Source organism: Penaeus vannamei, chromosome 25 (genome assembly GCF_042767895.1).
Source record: "Penaeus vannamei isolate JL-2024 chromosome 25, ASM4276789v1, whole genome shotgun sequence".
Taxonomy (NCBI): domain Eukaryota; kingdom Metazoa; phylum Arthropoda; class Malacostraca; order Decapoda; family Penaeidae; genus Penaeus; species Penaeus vannamei.
In genome coordinates, this window is record NC_091573.1 from 6610986 (window position 1) to 6618485 (window position 7500).

The 7500-nt window shown below is 39.5% G+C and overlaps 1 protein-coding gene across 2 annotated transcripts in view; it reads left to right on the plus strand.

The window, feature by feature from the left end:
• Positions 1 to 7500, plus strand: part of LOC113817608 (frequenin-1) — a 495872-nt gene that overhangs the window by 10887 nt on the left and 477485 nt on the right. The gene's annotated exons all lie outside the window — the stretch shown is intronic.

The following is a 7500-nucleotide window of genomic DNA, read 5'->3' on the forward strand; positions in this document are numbered from 1 at the left end:
GTGCATGTGCAAAAGCGGTCCGGATAACGAGAGAGATTCGGAGATCGGACCGGGGATAGAGCGAAGGACGTTGGAACTTCGCGAAGAAAGAGAGGAGGAAGAAAAGACGAAGGGTAGAATAGTAAAAAAAAAAAAAAAAAAAAAAAAAAAAAAAAAAAAAAAATGAAAAGAAATAAAAAAGAGAGGGAGTGAGAGAAAAGAAGAAACGACGAAGGGTAGAATAGTAAAAAAAAAAAAAAAAAAAAAGAAAGAGAGAGAGAAAAGAAGAAAAGGCGAAGGGTAGAATCGTAAAAAAAAGAGAGAGAGAGAAAAGAAGAAAATAGTAGAAATAGTAGGGAATGAACAATGGAGAAACTAAGGGGGAAAGAAAAGGGGAAAAATCTCATTACGCTAGACAAATAATAAAAATAAAAAGATAAAAAAATACTTAAAGGGAGAGCAGAAAAAAAATAAAAGAAAATCAACAATCAATAAAACAAAACAAAAAACATGGATGAACGTTTTTCACAGTCTCCATTCCCGAGGTGTAATTTGTAGAAAGTCATGGTTTTAGAGACACGAATTATCCTCACCGGAGAGTTCGTGTATCTGTCCTTGTCACCCGACACTTAGAACCCGAAAGAAGAGTCTAGAGCAAGTTCAAAAGGCATGAAATCTCTCTCTGTCTACCTTGCTCCCAACCACCAACTCGTTTCTCTTCCCCTCTGCCTCTTCTCTCTCTCTCTCTCTCTCTCTTTCTCTCCCTTTCGCTCTTTTTGTTTCATTTTCTCTCTCTCTCTCTCCCAACCACCAACTCGTTTCTCTTCCCCTCTGCCTCTTCTCTCTTTCTCTCCCTTTCGTTCTTTCTGTTTCATTTTCTCTCGCTCTCTCTCTCTTTCATAAATTATTTTTACCCGTACTGCTTCAAATTATGTTAATGTTTATTTTCTCTGGTTGTCTGTTTGTCTGTCTGTCTGTCTCTCTCTCTCTCCCTTTCGCTCTTTCTGTTTCATTTCTCTCTCTCTCTCTCTTTCTTTTATACACTATTTTTACCCTTACTGCTTCACATTATTTCAATTTTTATATTCCCTGGTTGTCTGTCTGTCTGTCTCTCTCTCACTCCTTTCTTCTTCTCTTTTATCTATCCACTTATTTGTCTCTGTGTGTTTGATCATGTTTTAATTATTTCAGTAAACTTCTGATATTTTGATTTTAGAACGATATGAATGGAAATATATAAACACACACACACACACACACACACACACGCAAGCACAACCTCCCACACACACACGCAAGCACAACCTCCCACACATACATACACATATCCCCCTCCCCCCCTATATAACCACACCCACACAACCCCCCCTCCCCACCCCACCACCACCTCACCCCACCATAACCACACCCCACACCACCCCCACCCGCACGCACAACTTCTACCCCGTAACCCAATAAGCTCCACAAGAAGCATCTATTCTTATCAACTATCAACTCCGGCCGAAGTTTCCTCATCCACTATAGACACAAAACAGTAAAACTCATTACTCTAAAAACGTCGCCTGGAGGAGGAGGAGCAAGAAAAGTTTCGGTTGCTGAAAATAAGGAAAAAAAGAGGAAGAAAATTAGTCGATACTGAATGGGGAAGTCTGAGTTTCTTACTGCTAGGAGTGACACGTACACGCGCACACGCACACGTACACACAAACACACACACACACATACACACACACACACACACACATACACACACACACACACATACACACACACACACACACTCAAGCACACACTTACACATCTGCATATATACATGTATATGTGTGTGTATATATATGTATATATATATATATCTATGTCTATATATATCTATATTAATATATATATGTATGTCTATATATATATATATATATATATATATATATATATATATATATATATATATACATATACATATATATATATATATATATATATATATATATATATATATATATATACATATATATATATATATATATATATATATATATATATATATATATATATATATATATATATATATATATATATATATATATAGAAAGAGAGAGAGAGAGAGATTTGGATATAAGTATAGATTGTTATAGATAGACAGATCGTTAGATAGGTGTAGCTATACAGATAGACAGAAAGACTATATACACAGAGACAGGAAGAGAGAGAAAGAGAAATCACGAGAATCTAAGAGGGAGGGAACACAAAAAACTCACACAGAAAAAAAGAAAACGGAGAAGGAAAGAAAACGGAGAAGGGGAGTATGGGGGACGAACAGCTTAGATAACAAAGCTAACGAAGAACAATCGACAAAGAGTTTCGTCTTGAAGGAAAATGAAAACACGAAGACATCAATCTTGAACTTCTTGACTCTCTGGTATGAACTCGGGCAGATCAGAGAGAGAGAGAGAAAGGAAGAAAAAAAAGAAAGAAATTGATGGACGAATGAAAAATCACTCGCCAGGGGGCACTGATGAAGAAGGATAAGCACAGGGTCAAAGTTGTTCGCTTGGAGGAGGCTTTCTCGTGCTCTCTTTCTTTCTCTGTCTCTGTCTCTCTCTCTCTTTCCCTCTCACACTCTCTCTCGGTGTTTGTCTCTCTTATTCTCTTTCTCTCTCTTTGATTTTTTTCTCTCTTATTCTCTCTCTTTCTGATTTTGTCTTTCTTACGGTATCTTTATCTCCCTCTTCGCGTGTCTCTTTTGCGGTCTCCTACGGTCTCTCTTTATCTCTCTGTCTGTCTTTCATTCCCTCTATTTCTCTCCCCCCCTCTTTCTTTCTCTCTCTCTCTCTCGTTTTTTTCCTCTCTTACGATCTTTCGCTCCCTCCCCTTCCCCCCTCTCTCTCCCTCTTCCTCTCTCTCTCTCTCACTCTTCCTCTTCCTCTCTCTCTCTCTCTCTCTCTCTCTCTCTCTCTCTCTCTCTCTCTCTCTCTCTCTCTCTCTCTCTCTCTCTCTCTCTCTCTCTCTCCTCCCTCTCTCTCTCTCTCTCCCTCTCTCTCTCTCTCTCTCTCTCCCTCTCCATCTCTCTCTCCTATTCCGTGTCCGTTTCAAACTAGACCATTATGAAGATAATACTTTCCCATTAAGTCCAAGGTCATTATAAAAAAGTTCCTTAATTACTTGAATGCAAAGCACCCTAATAATAGATTTACTTATGTAATTGAAACCAAGGATTAGCTGTCATTCCTTGACATTAACACCCCCAAAAATACATGAAAGGAAAGCCAGGAAGTAGAAAAAAAATGTTTCTCCTCTCTTCTTTTCTCTCTTTCTCTCTCATTCCCCCTCTCTTTTTCGTCTTTTATCTCAATCTCTCTCTGTCTCCATTCCAAATCTCTTATGTCTCTCCCTCTCCCCTCTTTCTGGCTCTCTCTTACTCCCTCCCTCCCTCTCTCCCTTCCTCGCACTCTCTCTCTCTCTCTGTCTCTCTCTTCCCCCCACCTCTCACTATCTCTCTTTTTCTTTCTCTATCACCCCCCTTTCTCCCTCCTCCTCTCTTACCCTCTCAAAACACACTGCACTTTATACCATAGACCTTAGGCTGTTTGCACACAATCCCGAACTATAGGTAACCTTTCCAGCATCAAAGGTCAAAGCCTAAGACCACCTCGCTCGTTGGTCGTATACATGAGATTCGTGTAGTATCTGTAATACTCCGTAAACTGTGAAGACTTCTCATAAGTCCTTTTCTATTTAAAGAATAAAGATTTATTCTTGCAGGTCTAAAAAAACATTATTTCATTTTCTCTGGTTGTCTGTCTGTCTGTGTGTCTGTCTCTGTCTCTCTCCCTCTCTCTCTTTCTTTCTCACCCATTTCTTCTTCTCTTTTATTTATCCACCTATTTGTCTCTCTGTGTTTGATCATGTTTATTATTTCAGGCCTAAAGAATACGAATCGACAAGACATAACGAAATCATCCATTAAAAAAAGAAAAAGAGATAGAAAGAAAGAAAGAAGGAAACAGTCGCACACTGAAAACCATGCACAATAGAGCTGGAATAAAAAAAAGGAAAAAAAAAAAAGAAAAAAAAAATCTCATAACCATTTTGAGAGGTTATGAGATCCGGGAAGAAACACAATATTTGTCATCTGCAGATACTTAAACTTTTCAAGTAATATACCCCACTCTCCACATAGTCTATGTTCCTAATATAATACACTGTTGTTATTGCTGTATTGGAATTATCATTATTATTGTCATTCTAGTTGTTATTATTACGATCACTATTATCATTATCAGACAGATCGACTGAGAAAAAAAATAAACAGATAGATAGATAGATAACCACATGCAGATGTTTGTGTCTTTGTGTGTCTGTCCGTTTGTCTCTCTTTCTCCTCCCTTTTTTCACTCTCTCTTTCTCCTCCTTTCTTTCACTCTCTCTTTCTACTTCTTTCTTTCACTCTCTCTTTCTACTCCTTTCTTTCACTCTCTCTTTCTCCTCCTTTCTTTCACTCTCTCTTTCTACTCCTTTCTTTCACTCTCTCTTTCTACTCCTTTCTTTCACTCTCTCTTTCTACTCCTTTCTTTCACTTTCTCTTTCTACTCCTTTCTTTCACTCTCTCTTTCTCCTCCTTCCTTTCACTCTCTCTTTCTACTCCTTTCTTTCACTCTCTCTTTCCCTCCCTTTCTCTGTCTCTCTCTCTTCTTAACTCCTCCTATCTTCCTCTTACCCTCCTTCCCTCTTTCCCTCCCTCCTTGCCTCTCTCCCCCCCTTCCCACCCTCCCTGTCTCCTTCTCTCCATCCCTTCCTCCTTTTTCCTCTCCCTCTCCCTCCCGCCCCACCCTCTCTCTTTCTCCTGACTCATCGAGTTTGATAAAATTAAACGACTAATGGGAGAGAGAGAGAGAGAGAGAGAGAGAGAGAGAGAGAGAGAGAGAGAGAGAGAGAGAGAGAGAGAGAGAGAGAGAGGGGGGAGGGAGGGAGAGGAGGGAGGGGAGAGGGGGAGGAGGGGGAGGGAGGGCTATAGGGAAAGAGAGAGAGAGAGAGAGAGAGAGAGAGAGAGAGAGAGAGAGAGAGAGAGAGAGAGAGAGAGAGAGAGAGAGAGAGAGAGAGAGAGAAAGAGAAAGAGAAAGAGAAAGAGAAAGAGAGAGATTGAAAGAGAGAGAGACAGAGAGAGAAATAAAAAGAAAGAGAGAAAAGAGAAAGAGAAAGAGAAAGAGAAAGAGAAAGAGAAAGAGAGAGAGAGAGAGAGAGAAAGAGAAAGAGAAAGAGAAAGAGAAAGAAAGAGAGAGAGAGAGAGGGAGAGAGAAAGAGAAAGAGAAAGAGAGAAAGAAAGAAAAAAGAGAGAGAGAGGGAGAGAAATCTACCTCGTCAGCAGATACTTTCATATCCTCCCCCAGAACCAGCTTGTTTACCTCCTGATCGACCCAATATGAAATCCTGCTTAACAACGTATGTGGTGAACCGGAGGGGCGGCGAACCGGGGGCGGCGGCGAGGGCGGAGTAGGAGGGGCGGCGGCGAGGGCGGAGTAGGAGGGGGTGGGGGTGGGAGGTGGGGGTGGGGATGGGGGTGGGAGGGGGGGTGGTGGGGGTGGGGGTGGTTAGCAGACGCCGCGGTGCACCGGATATCGAGATCGGGGCGGGTCTTGTTAAACGCTTGGTATGCTCCGTGAGAATAAATCTAACTTTTTTTTTTTTTTTTTTTTTTAACATTTTTTGTGGATTCCACTTCTCTCTCTCTCTCTCTCTCTTTTGCATTTAGAATTTTTGTGGATTTCATTTTTCTCGTTTTTTCACGTATTTCTATTCTTTTATGGATTTCCTTTTTTTATTTTCTTTTTTTTGGGGGGTTAAGGATCCACCCCTGTCTTTCTTCCTTTTTCTTCCTTTTAGAAGGAATTTCTCCTTAGGAAGTAAGAAAGAGGAATAGAAAAATACGAAGAGATGTGTTCACAATCTCCAAAAGTAAAAAAAAACAACAAAAAACTGACACGTATAACTCCATTTCTAAAAGAATTACACAGACCCAAAAGCTCGCACATAAAAGGTACCCAAAGCTTATGAAAAGAGAGAACAACAAAAGTCAATACCATAACTCCGGATTGCATGCAACGAAGGCGGCGCAGGTCTTGCCCGTGGGAACAAGGTGCAATTTGCAAGGTAAACAAATATGTTGCATCCCCTGTTTGGCTCGGGTCAGGAAGGAGCCAGCCAATTAGACAATCGATAAAGGTGAAGCCAAAAGTAATACGAATCCATGAATTACAGACAATTACGTAATACTGATAAAAAAAATACAGGTTAAATTATAGGTTATTACATATCACTACGTAATACGGATAAAAAAAAGATGAATAAATTACAGGTTATTACATATCACTGAGGGAACTCAATCGTGATCGAACTCATTAAAGACATTAATCGATAATTTTGTCAATACCCAGCATATATTACACTTATATTTTAAAAATAAATAAATTACAGGTTATTACATATCACTAAGGGAACTGAATCGTGATCGAACTCATTAAAGACATTAATCGATAATTCTGTCACTCAATACCCAGTATATATTAAACATATATATATATATATATATATATATATATATATATATATATATATATATATATACATATATATATATATATATATATATATATATATATATATATATTTATTAGAAGTACTGGCAGATTCGTATCAGCGTAGAAAAAGGGGATTCCCCGACGCCGCCAGATTTCAAAACGCTCAAAGTGACTCAAAATAAGCGATCAATAATGCTTTTGTTGGATCTCTCGATATCACCTTAAATTTAGATGTCGAAATTGTTTTTTTTACGGTTGGATATGGGGCTATTCCTTAATTAAAAGACCCAATCAGATGCTTAATTAACGAAATGGCGAGGTTTATATGCTTTCTTTATCTGGAGGTGAAAGTGTGTGGCATCTCGCGTCTTCTAACCTCATTTTCTCCCCTCTGACGAAATACTTTTTCTTTTCATTTCTTTTTCCTTTCCTCCCATTCGCTCAACACATCCACTCTTGCCTCTTGTCTGCCCTCATGTCCTTTCTCTCTTTCTCTTTCTCTCAGTCTCTCTCTCTCTCTTTCTCTCAGTTTCCCTTTCTCAGTTTCTCTATTTCTCTCTCTCTCTCGCCATTTCTCTCTCTCTCTCTTTCTCTCAGTTTCCATTTCTCAATTTCTTTCCCTCCATTTCTCTCTTTCTCTCTCTCATTCTCTCCCCCTCCCCCTTCTCTCTTTTTATCTTTCGATTTCTCCAATTCAAGGGGGTCGTTCTTGCGGATTCTTGCGCATTCTCGCGGATTCTCGTGGATTCTCGTCCGCGAACGAAGTCGGGTTTCGTCTTAAAAGAGCTTTGGAGGCAATGGCGATTTAGGCCGCGGGGAACACACGGAATTAAGTTAGACTTATGTGTTCATGGTAAGAGGTTAGCTTTATCATGATTAGAAGGGTGAAATTAGGTCTTTATAGCCAAAGTTAAGAGTCTTATATGACTTTCGGGAGTTGCCGATCGCGTGG